Here is a 14,702-nt window from a genome sequence, read left to right on the forward strand (position 1 = left end):
GGGCTGGAGAATCCTTAGTGAGCCTCAATTTTCATGGGCAAAGATCTTAAAAGTGAGGTACTTCCCCACCTTGGAAACCATGGTAACAAGGAAGGTGGGAATGAAAGTTCACTTACTTCTAGTTCGATCCTTGGCATCTAAATGCCCTTAGCACGGCAAAGGAAAACCCTGAGATTGAATGTTGAGCTGGCTGAAGATACGATGACACAAATGACACAGATTGTTAAGCCATATAGGGAGTATCTTTCTGAAATATCCAATTGCCAGTCTCTCATTGTTAACCTACCTTTTTCCTCTCCTCATGACAAGTGAGTTTCATTGATTGGCCCCAATGATGACTTCTCTGCCAGACTAGTGGGGCTAGCATTGGTGAAACAAAAGTGTCCCATCATTACAATCTCTTCTCAAGGTGGTGGAAATTCTTCTTAAAGCTACCACTACATCCAAAATTTTAAATCTTTATTTTGACAGTTTTTGAATGCAAGGATACCAGTTAAATCTATTATTTCCCAATGGACAACAACGGAACCTACTTGTGGATTGTGTGGGAAGGAAGCAGAAACCACATGGCAGACATTCATCTCAAATGGATGGACCAAGAGAGTTTGGACGGGTGAAGCACTTGGATTAAGGATGGAATAACTGTACCATGATTCGATGTTGAGCTTGTGTAACTCCTTCTTGAATGACCCATAGCTAGATAAAGCAACGCGGTGGTTTTTTCTTACTTTATTATTATATGCTACTTTATTTGGCCGAAAAGGAATACTGTCTGCTTCAAGAAAGGAAATCCTAATCCATAAGCAAAATTAAACAATATAAATAGATGGATTGGTGATCTCAAACTACAAAATGGTATATTTGGAGAATTGAATTCAGATGAAATTATTTCCTAGAACAAAAGCATATGCATAGTTGACCCTCTATTTCATATAAATTCCATTCACTCACCAACCTTACTATGTGCAGGGGTACTTGATGAACTTCTGAACAGTGCGGGCTGGAGTGTGGGGATTGTAAGGAATGGGAATATATGCTACTCTAAAGCTAGGCAGGTGAAATGGGTAACAAAATGGAGGCACTGCTACGTGTGATGAGTGAGGGACTACAACAAGCAAAAGAAATCTGATGCAACTCGAAGCAAGTGCTTAGTTTTTCACCCACACCACTGAAAACTTGGCCCTTGGTGCATACACCAGTCTTGGTTAATATTTGGTATATTCTCATGGAGCTTTGTTTTGTAACTTTAAATTCCCCACACTTCAAGACAAATTGACTATTCTAGCCCATCTAGCTATCAAGAACAATATTCCTAGTAGTGCTCTAGTAGATGCAATCCTATCTAGCTAATATAATTTCTCTTTTATCATATAAAGAAAAGAAAAAAAGTTTCATTCATGAACAACTACAACTACCTGTTTCCCAACATTAAGTCTAGTAAAGAACCCTTCTCCCCTTCTACTTAAAACCTTCAGTAATGCCTTCTACATAAGTTACCTTCCCTTCTTTGCTGCATTTCAGAATAAATCCATGTACTTGGGATAAACGTGGAAGTAGGCGAAACCCAAAAACCTTTCCATGTGAATCTTCTTAGATATAAGGTAAAACAAATTGTGAACACCCTCTGGCTTTTCAAGGTTGTATTGAGAGATCATCCCACACATAGCAATTTGACCACCAAATCTCATGTTGGGAAGCACTGCATCAAGCATATTCCCACCTACATTTTCAAAGTATATGTCTATCCCTTTAGGCAAGTACCTGGCAACAAGATAAAATTTTTAATTATATCCTTTTATCAAATCAAATAAATCGATAATTATGAAGACAAAATCACACTTTTTTTTTTGGTAAGAAAGAACTTATTATAAAAAGTGTTAGTGCGGATAGCACTTACAATACTATCTAATGTACTATTGCAGTCATCCATCTGATTAGCAGCTATGTTTGCATATTTTTCAAAAATCACCCGGAGCACCGGATTTGGGACTTTATCAAATTTCACCCGTCTTGTTTTGTTAGCCACTTCCATTAACATAGGTAATTCCTCAAGGGGCCATTTTGCTCTTGATGGCCATGGTAATAGATCTGTTAAGCATTGATTGTTAGTCCATATTTCTTCTATCCTTCTTCCGCTTCTTCTTGCTTTGTCCATCCCCATTTGTAGGTCGCCAAGCATTGCCTCCAAAATACTTTTAGTTTTCCCTTTTCCAAAATTGACAGATTGTAGATGTTTGTCACTGCATATCCCGATGCTCCATCCTGTTGCATATCCCGATGCTGGTTAGAAACCCCTGCACAAATTAAAATATGTTTGTTAGATTGTGGTATATACCTACACCAATTATCTTCTATTTCATCCTGATTTACACAATAATTTAGAAAGGGAATTGTTGGGTTCTCTTCTTCCCTTTGTAATTTTAAGGCTTTAATTCAATAGTTAATGCTTCCTAACGCCTTCAGGGGTTGGGTATTTTAAGATTAAACACTTTTTCGTTTCTTTCCTTCTAGATGAAATAGCATGTTATTATAAATACCGACATGAACCAACGAATATTAGCCTTATTTAATATTGACATCATTCCATGACACCATCTCAGAAGAGATGTGTCCGCCCAATTTTCAGTGCAGAGCCCCAAGGGTCCAGCTGCATGAATTCTTTTTCCCCATTCACAAGAGATGAAGATGTGCTAGATTGATTCTTCCTCCTTTCCGCATATTGCGCACTTCGGCTGCATTTGTGACCATTTGAGCAAGTTTTGCGCAGACCGGCATTCCTGCATTTAAGTCACACCAAAAGAAAACTTTAAATTTCAGGTGTATTGGTAACTTCCACATGTGGTTCCACCAAATTGAGAATTGGTTTTCCAGGTTCGTAAACCGTTGTTTAATAATTTCTCAACAAGCCATCTTAACCGAGAACTCTACATTTGGAGAAATAAAGGAGGACCAAGAATCTTCTTGATCCGAAGTAGGGATTAATGGAATTATTCCCAAGTTTTGAGTTGAGATTAACTCCCTATTCTGACTTCTCAAATCTTCTGCCACTTCTACGATTGTTGCCTGGCAAGGCCATCTTGTGAAGTCCTAGCCTATTGTTGTGCTGAATGTTTGTTGTTGCTCCCATGGATCGAACAAAAAAGAGGTTCTTTGCCCATTCCCGACTTTTCTCATCACCATTCCCCTCAGCTGTGGAATGATACTCGTGATGCTATTCCATATCCATGAACCCTTCTTTGTAATCACTTTAGGATTGAAAAGGCTTCGGTCCTTGAAATATTTAGCTTTCAGAGTTTGTACCCATAATGCATTTAGATTTGTCAATATTCGTCATCCTTGCTTCAGCAACAAAGCCGAATTGTAGTCCTCCATTCTCTTGAACCCCATTCTCCCGAGAGCTTTTGGTTGGCAAAATTTACCCCACGCAATGAGATTCAGTTGTTTGCATTTGTGAGGTTGTCCATTCCAGAATCTTTGGCAAATTGCATCAATCTTTTTGTACGTTGTCTTTGGTAATCTTAGACATTGCATCTGGTATAACGCCATTGACTGAATTGATGCCTGCATTAGCACACCCCTTCCTGCGAATGGCAAGTTCGTCGCCTTCCACATTGTCATCTTCCTCGTCATTCGATCCACCACCCCTTGCAAGGTTCTAGCTTTTGCCTTCCCTGGCATCAGGTTTGATCCTAGGTATATTGTATCATCTTTAATTTTATATACCCTCAGGATCGATAGTATCGTCTTCCCTTCTTCTTTGGGGACATTCCTGCCGAAAAACACCACACTTTTCTCAAGATTTATCTCCTGTCTTGTTATATTCGAGAATAATTCTAAAACTACTTTAAGGGCCAAAATTTCTTCTGTATCTCGAGATTTCTGAGACCAAAACATTTCCTCTACCTCAAGAGCCCACGCCATTCTTTGTTTCTTTTCCTGAATAAGGTCTCAGTCCTTGTTTCCACTTTGTTCCAGGAAGTCCCTGTCAAGTGCCATATTCTGAAAAATGTTATCCACCAAACCAAACATTGAAGAGTTCCATTGTTTCAAAAATCTAGACAAAATTGCCAACTTCTCACCGAGGGGAACATTCGAACTTTTATCCCAAGCAGATTGAAGATCTGTTGGAAACAAAGGGTGTGAGAATCAAGCATTTTGAAAGTGGAACAACTTTCGGTTGTAAATAGTCGCCCCCAGGGGTTTAAGAATTAGAGGGTTATGGTCGACCTAGAAGCAAGTAAATTTTCAACTTGTTGATTTAGGAAAAAACTTAACCAACTTGGAGAGCAAAAGACTCTATCTAGCTTCTCCCTAATCAGATAGGTAGTTTTTGCTTGTTTGTCCAAGTAAACGAGCATTCAAGTGCCATGATTTCTACCAGATTCTCGTCATTAATGATTTCTTTCAATCCCTGCACAGCACCTGACGCTCTAAACACCCCCCCCCCCAATTTTTTTCATTGGCATCCACAATGTCATTAAAATCACCTAAAATTGCATATGGCTCTGAGACCATCTGCAGATTAGATGCCACAGTGGACCAGAACCCTTTCCTTTCAGCATAACTAGGAGGAGCGTAGATGAAACAAACAACGTAACTTCTACCCTCTCCCCAACATCGAACAAAGAACATTGATTGATCAGAAAGGAAACTTCCACTTTGCGATTAATAGAATTGAGAACTAACAGCCCCCCCTTTAAAACTTTTGAGCCACTGCTCCCTTCATGGCCAATGACTAAGTACTCATGGAACAAACTTATTTTTTTTTTCTTCCACCATACTTAAGTGGTCCCGACCATTTAGTTTTGCACAAAAAAACTAGATTAGGTCTATGCTTCTTCAAATTTTTTTTGAAGCACTGTTGAGTAAACATTCCATTTAATCCCCTCACATTTCACGTCATAACCTTCATTATGACCACAAATAATGACAACTTTGGATAAGGAATTCCAAGATTCATAGACGACTTTCCACCTCCTAATTCCCCAAGAACGCACATGATAACAAATAAACAAGCAAAGGAGTTCCAAAAACCAACAAACCCAGAAATGGATTACAAAGACCGACAAACACAGACGTATCCAACTAAGCAGTATCATATAGAACAAATTATATGAAACCGAAAAAAAGACAAACAGATGAATATAGGATAAAGCAAAGAACCTATTCTTGGATATAGGATTAAGTTTCTTCCTCCAGCTATTAATGACAGCAAGAATTGAAATAAACAACACAATGTAGATTTCAAAAAACTCAGAATACTTGTGGTATGGAAAGACCTGGATGAAGCCCTGGGGAATGCCAGCTGCTGAGTCCTCCACTGAGTCCTAAAATACATCTTGAGGCACACGTTGCACCTGTACCATATGTTGAAGGGATATACCAAAGTCTGGATTGCGAAGATATCGAGCCTCCATAGACCCCCACGCTTCCCAAAACATCGCTTTAGGCTCGGACAAGTCCCTAATTAGCGCATCCAGAAACAGATGAAACGTTCAATGGGACGGAGTTGCATGAAATCAAGGATGATGGGGGTATCAGGTGATTCCCGGCGGCGCTTCTTGCTAGGAGAGACCATGAATGCCTAAGGTTCCTCAGCCTCACTTCCTTGGGGAATATCTCATCACACTCATCAGTTTGTGTAAAAGCATCAATAGATTTAGATTGTTGGATGTCCACATTTTCCTCCTTTTTTGGATCTGCTCTGGGGCAATCATAGTTTGACACAAAAGTAACCGATTGAGTTTTCATTGTTTTAATAGAAACATGCTCAAAGTTCTCAATCCTCTTCATCACCTTTTAACACCTTCTGTAAAATCCCTGCATCTTCTTCCTTTGCATTTTCCACATGTATCCCATTTTTGTCCCACGAGTTATCATTCTGTATTTCCATTCCCATCACCATCTTCCCTTTTGATTTCTGCTTATCTTTTTGTTTAACAGAGTCCAGATCTCTCACTTCATAATTCCCTTTCTCACCATCGATTTTTCCTTTTCCTTTTTCTTCCCCACCCACATCTCCCTTGTTACCTTCTAACAGATCTGGGTAAATCTTACATCGCTCCACCCCTTTCTTTAATTCATCAAGAAAAAGGATCATTTCCTCCGAATGTCATCACCCTTACCCACCTTCGCCATCAATACATCCCTTAAATTCCTGTGCTTTTCTTGATTCCCCGTCTCTTTTTCCAAAACGAGAACACCTGGATATTTTGGTATTTCTCCTGTGCTGTAGGATTAAATGCAAAGCTCATTGAGTAGGTTTAACGATTAGAATCAGCCAGGGGGTCAATGGGGTTGATAGTTGTCACTGTAGCTGAGAGTCCTCATAAAACCAACCCAGCCGAGGCTCGTTCTCTTCACCATCTGTTCTTCTCATCCAATCAGCGAGTAAATTTATAAGACCGTATTTCCTGACTGTTGGAATTTATTAATTTGATTAATAATTTAAATGCCCAAGGGCAATATTGGAAACTCACTATTAGGGCGGTTACAAAATAGGTTATATATTTTAGTAACCACCGCATTAGTGAGTAAGTAACGGAGTGATTCATTCGCACGAGCGAATCTCTGAGAAACGGCGGCTCCATCTCTCTCTCCCTCTCTCTTAGAATCGCAGGCTTAGATTTTCTTCTTTGCTTGTATTTGATCTTCATTCCATTAATCCACGGCATTTGGGTTGTGGATATTATTCCCTTTCCCTGTGACTGAGGAATCTCGCCGGTAAATCTTTGGTGGTGGAACAAGGACGTGGATCTAGACTTCCGCTGTGAATACTTCAAGTAAGGGAAAGCAAATCCAGGTAAGGAATTTTTCCCCCATCAATTAATTGAATTGAATTACTTCTGATGTATTACCAACATTGGCATCAGAGCCATTGGTTCCCACGTTTTTTTGTTCCTCCCCATTGTTTAATTTTATTTTATGGATCCAATGGGAGGATCAAGGGTTTAATACGAAACCCATGGGAGAATTGATAGGGTTTTTGGAAACCTTTAATTTGGGTTCGGATCCGAGTGGGAGATCCTTGTGGATTTCCCTAATGGAGATTTGCATGAATTGATAATCCATGATGAAAATTTTTGTTTAAAATTTATTGTTGGATTTTTTTCATGTGTTTTTTGGATGATTTTTGAGTGAAAAAACGTGTTTTACCGTTTTTTTCCGTTCAAGAAAAATTGAAAAATCGCCGTTTTTTGGTCACTGTGGACCAGACGGACGACCGTCTGACCAGACGGTCGTCCGTCTATTATCAGAGTGGTCACAGTGACCCAGACGGAATTTCCGTCTGGGAGACGGTCATCCGTCTGGGCGACGGTCGACCATCCGGGTCATCCGTCTGGTCACGAGAATGCCGACGGAATTTCCGTGCGGGCGCAGACGGTCATCCGCCTGGGCATAAAAAGGCGAGACGGAATTCCGTGCGGGAAGACGGCAATCCGTCTGGGAGATGGATTTTTTTTGGATATTGGTCCCGTCCGATTCAGAATGTGTTTCTAACTTATTGGACACCAATGGCCCGACGATCTGTGTGATGTTTGGGCATTGAAGGCCTATTGGGGCCTAGTGGGAGCTAATGAGGTAGAAGTGTTCTGGGTGAACCACCTCATAGCTTTAACATGATTGCATGTTTTATTTTAATAAAACTATTTTTTTATTTATGGGTCTATCAATCATGTTTCTTGCACAGAATGAAGTTAGTGTATAAGTCTATGTGGGTTTGCATGAGAATTTGATTGAATGTTTTTTTAGCATCTCTTTTGGTTTAAGTGCTTATCCCATAGGTTGACTATGCTAGTGTGACTTTTGTTGCATGAGTTGTGTTTTATGCTAGATTTATTGAACTCATTCTTGTATGTAATATCTCTAGAAAAATGGCTGCTACCAAGAGCATTGTTGCCGACCTCACTAAAGGAGATAAGTTGAATGAGAGGAATTATGACCTCTCGGCACCGAAAGGTGCAATATCTCTCTGGAAGAGCAGGATATGCTAGAGACCATAAACCAGACCATGAACCCACCGAGGAAGGTACCACCGCACATAGCATCGCAGGGACCTTGATATATACAATGCTTGGAAGAGGAAAGACCGGGTAGCCAGGATTACAATCCTGAGCTCCATGAGGGATGACCTGATGCTTTGTTATGAGAAGCATAGGACTGCAAAGTCTTTGGGGGAGGCTGTGAAGTTCCAGTATGGAGGGACTTCCACCACAAGAGGCCGCCAGCTCGGACTCACTTTTGACGGTTATAAGATGCGCCAGGGTCACACCATGAGGCAGCATATAACCATCATGTCTAACATGATTAGTGAGTTGAGCGCATGTGGGCGCCAGAAGACTGATGAGGAGCAAGTCTCCGCAGTCATCAGGTCATTGCCAAAGACTTGGGAGCATATGAAGATCTTCTTGACTCATGCCGATGAGGTCAAGACTTTCGATCAAGCCGCCAAGCACCTTGAGCTTGATGAGGATCGGATGTTGGCCGATACCCCTCAAACTGATGTGTTTGCTGCTGAAGCTAGCACTAGTAAGAGTGCAAGCTTCAAGCGCAAGAGAGAGAAAGCTCAACCTCAGCGGTCCAAGCAAAGTAACCAGGGTGGGAACAAAAACAAGAGTGGGCCCAAGCGTTCAAGGGGGACTAGTGCGGCAAGAAGAAATCAGCTTTGATTTGCTTCAAGTGCCGAAAGCCTGGTCATTTTGCTCGTGATTGCACCGAGCAAGAGGTATGTACTTGTGTGTTATACCTCATCTTGTTATGTAACAAGTTCTACTATGCTTGCTTGAACTAAATCCTTTGTGGATTGTTGATTCAAAGTGCGACAGAACACATAACAAGGGAACGCTCGAGCTTCGTGGAATACCGTCGTATTCCAAGAGGAAGCAAAAGGATAACGATGGGGAACAGCTCAAGCGTGGAGGTTCATGGCATAGGCACATGCAAATTAGTTTTGCGAGGTGGCCAGACGCTGTTACTCCATGATGTGCTGTATGCTCCAGACATTCGGCGAAATCTTGTTTCGTTATTTATCTTTTAAGACATGGTTTTAGAATTGTATTTGAAAACAATTCTTTGGTTTTGTATCTGGGTGATACAGTTTATGGTTATGGTTTTCTTGATAATGGTTTCATTGTATTGGATACAATTGATTATTCATTTAATTCTAGTAATGCTTTTGTTTGCCAAAATACTGTGTGTATTGATTCTAATTTGTGGCATGCTAGACTAGGACATATTGGCTTAGATAGGATGAACATGTTGGCAAGAGAAGGTCTCTTAGGCCAAGGTTCACTATCCGATTTGCCAACCCGTGAGTCATGTCTAGCGGGGAAAAGCAACTAGAAAACCATTTAAAAAGGCTTTGAGAGCCTCTCTTCCTTTAGAACTTATCCATTTAGATGTGTGTGGACCCATGAATGTGCATACTAGAAAAGGACAGTCATATTTCATCACATTCATAGATGACTATACAAGGTATGGTCACATTTATCTAATTTCTCATAAGTTAGAAGCTCTGGAATGTTTTAAGAAATTCATGAGCTTGGTTGAGAATCGATTAGATAAAAGGATTAAAACTCTTAGAACGGAAAGAGGTAGAGAGTATCTCTCCGATATGTTCAAAGGGTTATGTGATGAAAAGGGGATATCTAGACAACTCACTATTCCAGGGACTCCACAGCAAAATGGGGTTGCTAAGAGGAGGAATAGAACCTTGCTAGACATGGTGAGATCCATGATGGCGCAGGCAAATCTACCCATCTCTTATTGGGGAGATGCTTTGCTGACTACGGCCTATATCCTCAACAGAGTTCCAACCAAATCGGTTCCTTCCACACCATATGAGTTGTGGACCGGAAGGAAGCCGATTTGAGTTACTTGCGCGCATGGGGATGTGCAGCATATGTTCACTCTACTTCTCACCAATATGGAAAGCTTGGACCCAGAGGAAGAAAGTGTATCTTTGTGAGATATTCTGAACCCTCAAAGGGCCATGTCTTCATTGGACTAGATGAGAATGAGAGGAGAACGAAACTTGAGTCTAGGGATGCAACATTCTTGGAGAATGATTTTCCATCTCTTTCAGGAGTCAACAAAGAATCATCGGAATTCTTTGAGATACAAGATAGTGGTCTTGTCACTCCAGGGATTCAGATTCGGATAATGAACCCGGGGTTCATCCGGAAGATCCTAGTGGGAGTGGGAGTGCAGATGTGATAGCTACCTTAGACGGTGAGCAATCGACATGCACTTGCGCCGTAGTAGGCGCGGGCTAGTTCCTCGTCGACGTTTCGACATAGAGGATGAAGCCTACATGGTAACTCCTGAAGAGATCGACCGTGAGATGATTTCAGTCGATGAGCATGAACCAAAGAACGTGCGGGAAGCTCTTGCGGGGTCAAGCTCAAAGGAATGGTTAAAAGCAATAAAGGAAGAGTTGGAGTCGATGAAAGTTAATCATGTCTGGGACTTGGTTGACTTGCCGCCGAGCCGAAAGGCGATTGGGAACAAGTGGGTTCTCAAGATCAAAAGAAAGGCGGATGGATCTATTGAGAGATTCAAGGCTCGTTTAGTGGCTAAGGGCTACACCCAACAAGAGGGCGTTGATTATGAGGAAACTTTTTCCCCCGTGGTTAGGTTTGCCTCAATTCGCCTCATACTAGCCATTGTTGCTCGCTTGGACTTGGAGCTTTATCGGATGGATGTAAAAACTGCTTTTCTCAATGGAGAACTTGAGGAAGAGATCTATATGGATCAACCTCAAGGCTTTGAAGCACATGGACTTGAGCGCAAAGTGTGCAAGCTTAAGAAGTCCATATATGGCTTAAAGCAAGCATCTAGACAGTGGAATGTGCGCTTCCACCAAGCTATGATGGAAAATGGTTTTTCCATGCTTGAGGAAGACCACCGTGTTTACACCAAAAGATCGATAATAATTATGTCATTCGACATCGTACGTAGATGACATACTTATGGCTAGCAATAGCAAGGAGCTATTGGAAACCATTAAGAAATGGTTGTCCTCCGTATTTGATATGAAGGACATGGGTGAAGCAAGCTATGTGCTTGGTGTCAAGATTGTCAGAAATAGGCAAAAGAGATTACCGGGTTTATCTCAAGAGACCTATATTGACAATGTCTTGACGAGATACCAGATGCACAACTGCAAACCAATTGATACTCCAGTGGAGAAGGGTTTGCATTTGAGCCTTGATATGGGTCCTAAGACTCTAGAGGAGAAAACCAAGATGGAAAGAGTTCCATATTCCAGTGCAGTGGGTAGCCTTATGTACGCTATGATGTGTACTAGGCCGGATATTTGTTATGCAGTGGGTTTGGTTAGTCGGTACCAATCAAACCCAGGCATAGATCATCGGAAAGCGGTCAAGAGGATATTGAGATATCTCGGAGGAACGAGTAACTACATGTTGTGTTACCAAGGATCGGATTTGCGGTTAGTTGGCTATAGTGATGCCGACTGGGCTGGAGACATCGATGAGCGCAAATCAACCTCTCGGATATGCTTTCTTGCTGAATGGAGGGGCCATTTCGTGGTGTAGCAAGAAGCGAGGCTTGTATATCCCTCTCGACCATGGAAGCAGAGTATGTGGCATGCTCACTGCGGTTCAAGAGGCTGTTTGGTTGAGGAGATTCCTTCGACATACTGGGATTGTGATGACATCCAAAGAGGCTGCCCTTGTCTATTGTGATAGTACGGCAGCTCTTAGCTATGTCAAGGACCCCAAGTATCATGGGAAGACCAAACATATACAGTTGAGATATCACTTTGTTAGAGACATTACATCAAGAAAGAAAGTTGTACTTAAGCACATATCTACTAGTTTGATGGTAGCTGACCCTCTTACCAAACCTATAGCCAAGGATGTTTTTATTTCTCATGTAAAATCCTTGGGCTTGCGTGAGATTGTGACTTATTTTTGTACCGAGACTTTCTTATTTATGAATAATATGAGTTCATTCCAGCATTTTTTTATTCACTTTTCGTGTGATTGTGTTTCTTCTAGCATAAAACAACATATGTCAATAGGCAAGAGAATGGCTCACTCACACGAGCATTCGCCTCTCGGCGCCTTGGAGGCGAGCAGAGATGAGATGGATTGTGAATGACTTTGTGTAGGTCAATTCATAATCATGATGTCGCCTTGATTTGGAATCAAGATGAGTTTCTCTATTGTGAAGAGAATCGACATGAATGTTCCCACTATTCATGTTGCCTATAGGAGCAGTGCGAGTACTTTATGTGGCGCTAGGGTGGCGACAATAAAGTAACTCGGGTTAGGCGCAAGGGGTTGCGACTGGACTAAGACCCGTATGGTGTTGAGATGGACATACGTTCTATTGTATATAGAATGCTCCACCATAGCACATATATCATACTATGTGTGCTTAGCGATCATTGGAAATGAGAGGATGGATCCCTCGCTCCTCTCATTGTGTGAGTCCTGGACCTTATGGTCCATTAGTGTTCTTAGTGACTTTCGACGACATCATGAAACGAAGGGTTGATGTGGCTACTTTGGGGTGTTACCTATGGTCATGATAGATTCGACCTAAAGGGGCACTACCGGGAAAGGAGTCAATCCCGAGTGTAGTGATGGTCTGGGGCGAAAGGAAAGGTTTGATTCAACCGCACCCTAAAAAGTGTTTCTTTGGCGCCAAACCGTATGTGTTACAAGTAGTGAACATTTTAAGGACAAGAAGGTGATCTCTCGGAGGGATCGAGATACCTTTAGTCCGGTGAGTTTGAATAAACCTAGGACACCTGTGTTATACTAATGCTTATTTGATTTGTTTCTATGAGTGATGTGCCATTCGGCCTTCTCGGGAAGGTTTCTAGTTTGGGGCTCACGCGTGTGTATATCACCGGTCGCACAACCCATTTTGCCAAGTATGACTTGTGGATATTAGTGTCCTGGGACACAGGTGGTCTATGTATCCGGGATACATAGTGAAGAGATCAATATATATGTATATCTCGGGATATGCATGTGTGTCTGGGACACAAGAGGTCTATGTATCTGGGATACATAGCAGAGAGATTGAATGTATACATCTGGGATATACAAGTGTGTCTGGGACACATTGAAAGATTAACACTTGCCCTTGTGCAAGTGGGAGCTGTTGGAATTTATTAATTTGATTAATAATTTAAATGCCCAAGGGCAATATTGGAAACTCACTATTAGGGCGGTTACAAAATAGGTTATATATTTTAGTAACCACCGCATTAGTGAGTAAGTAACGGAGTGATTCATTCGCACGAGCGAATCTTTGAGAAACGGCGGCTCCATCTCTCTCTCCCTCTCTCTTAGAATCGCAGGCTTAGATTTTCTTCTTTGCTTGTATTTGATCTTCATTCCATTAATCCACGGCATTTGGGTTGTGGATATTATTCCCTTTCTCTGTGACTGAGGAATCTTGCCGATAAATCTTTGGTGGTGGAACGAGGACGTGGATCTAGACTTCCGCTGTGAATACTTCAAGTAAGGGAAAGCAAATCCAGGTAAGGAATTTTTTCCCCATCAATTAATTGAATTGAATTACTTCTGATGTATTACCAACACTGACCTTAGTGGATTCTCCGTTGCTGGCATTCCCCAGTAGGAGCTTAGCTCCTAGAAGCTATCGCAGCACGCAGAAGATAGAAGCTCAATGAAGAAGAAGAGAAAACAACGGAACAGGGGAAAAAGGACTTCCTTGGAGACATTCTTTAGAACCTAAACCTTGACTGAAAAACCCTTGCTCTTCTTGGTGATTCTTGGATGTAACGTTGCAGTTCAAAACGCGTGCGGCATGGCAATCAAAATTGCAGTTCATTAATTCGCTTGAAATTCGATATACGATGTTGAGAATCCCACTGTGAAAATACTCAAACTGACATTTGTAAAGCAGCATCTTGGTCCATTCTCTTCTTTATAATTGAAAACCTCATCGAATCCAAGCTTTGTTTTTCAGTAAATCAACCTTATTTTCAGCCCAACAGAAGCCATCCTTGGGTTATCATTTTCTCTCTCTTGGGTAGTTTAGATCCTGGATTAAAAGGGTTCAAAGCAAAATCAGATTGTAACCATGAAGACTCACCTTTTCTTTGGAACCAGCAATTCCGACCACATAACATAACAATCAGTGAGCTTGGCAAATTGTTCAAGAGGTTGGCCAACTGCCCCAGATAGTGCTGTTATGGACACTTCCTTCCCTTTTCCACTGGGAGACATTGGTCATTGTCAACTGAGCTGACCTTTGATGGTAAATTTCTTATAAATTTCTAGATGATCATTCCTTTGCATATGGTGGAATATCATTCAGAATCGAATTTCCTCCACCCATGGTGAATAAATCCATTCAATCAGATTTGTGAGAACTCAGGAATATGTATTCCAAGGGGATTCTTTTTTTTAGTAGAAAGGGATCTATAGTGATACAAAAATCCTAAGATGGTCAGTTAATTGTCCTCTATGGATGAAGGAAAACTTAATTGTAGTCTTTATTTTTCTAAAAAGATTAACACAGGTAGGGAAAAAAAACTTACATTTTGGGTTCAAGAGTTAGAGATCAAACTAACTTACCAAGTAATCCTGCATAATAAGAAAAATGGGTATTTGAGACGGAACAATTGCCACAGACAAAAAAACTGTGGTAAAAAGTCTAAGAATATATACCACAGTAATCGGTTTTCATTGTTT

General features: G+C 41.2%; 1 pseudogene; it reads right to left on the reverse strand.

Annotated features, from left to right (window-relative positions):
* Positions 1-1,391: 1,391 nt before the first annotated feature.
* LOC149016227 (2-alkenal reductase (NADP(+)-dependent)-like) lies at positions 1,392-14,234 on the reverse strand (annotated as a pseudogene).
* Between the last annotated feature and the right edge of the window lie 468 nt (positions 14,235-14,702).

The sequence above is a fragment of the Hakea prostrata genome, chromosome 5, assembly GCF_041222555.1.
Source record: "Hakea prostrata isolate BN-2017 chromosome 5, UWA_Hpros_2, whole genome shotgun sequence".
Classification (NCBI taxonomy): domain Eukaryota; kingdom Viridiplantae; phylum Streptophyta; class Magnoliopsida; order Proteales; family Proteaceae; genus Hakea; species Hakea prostrata.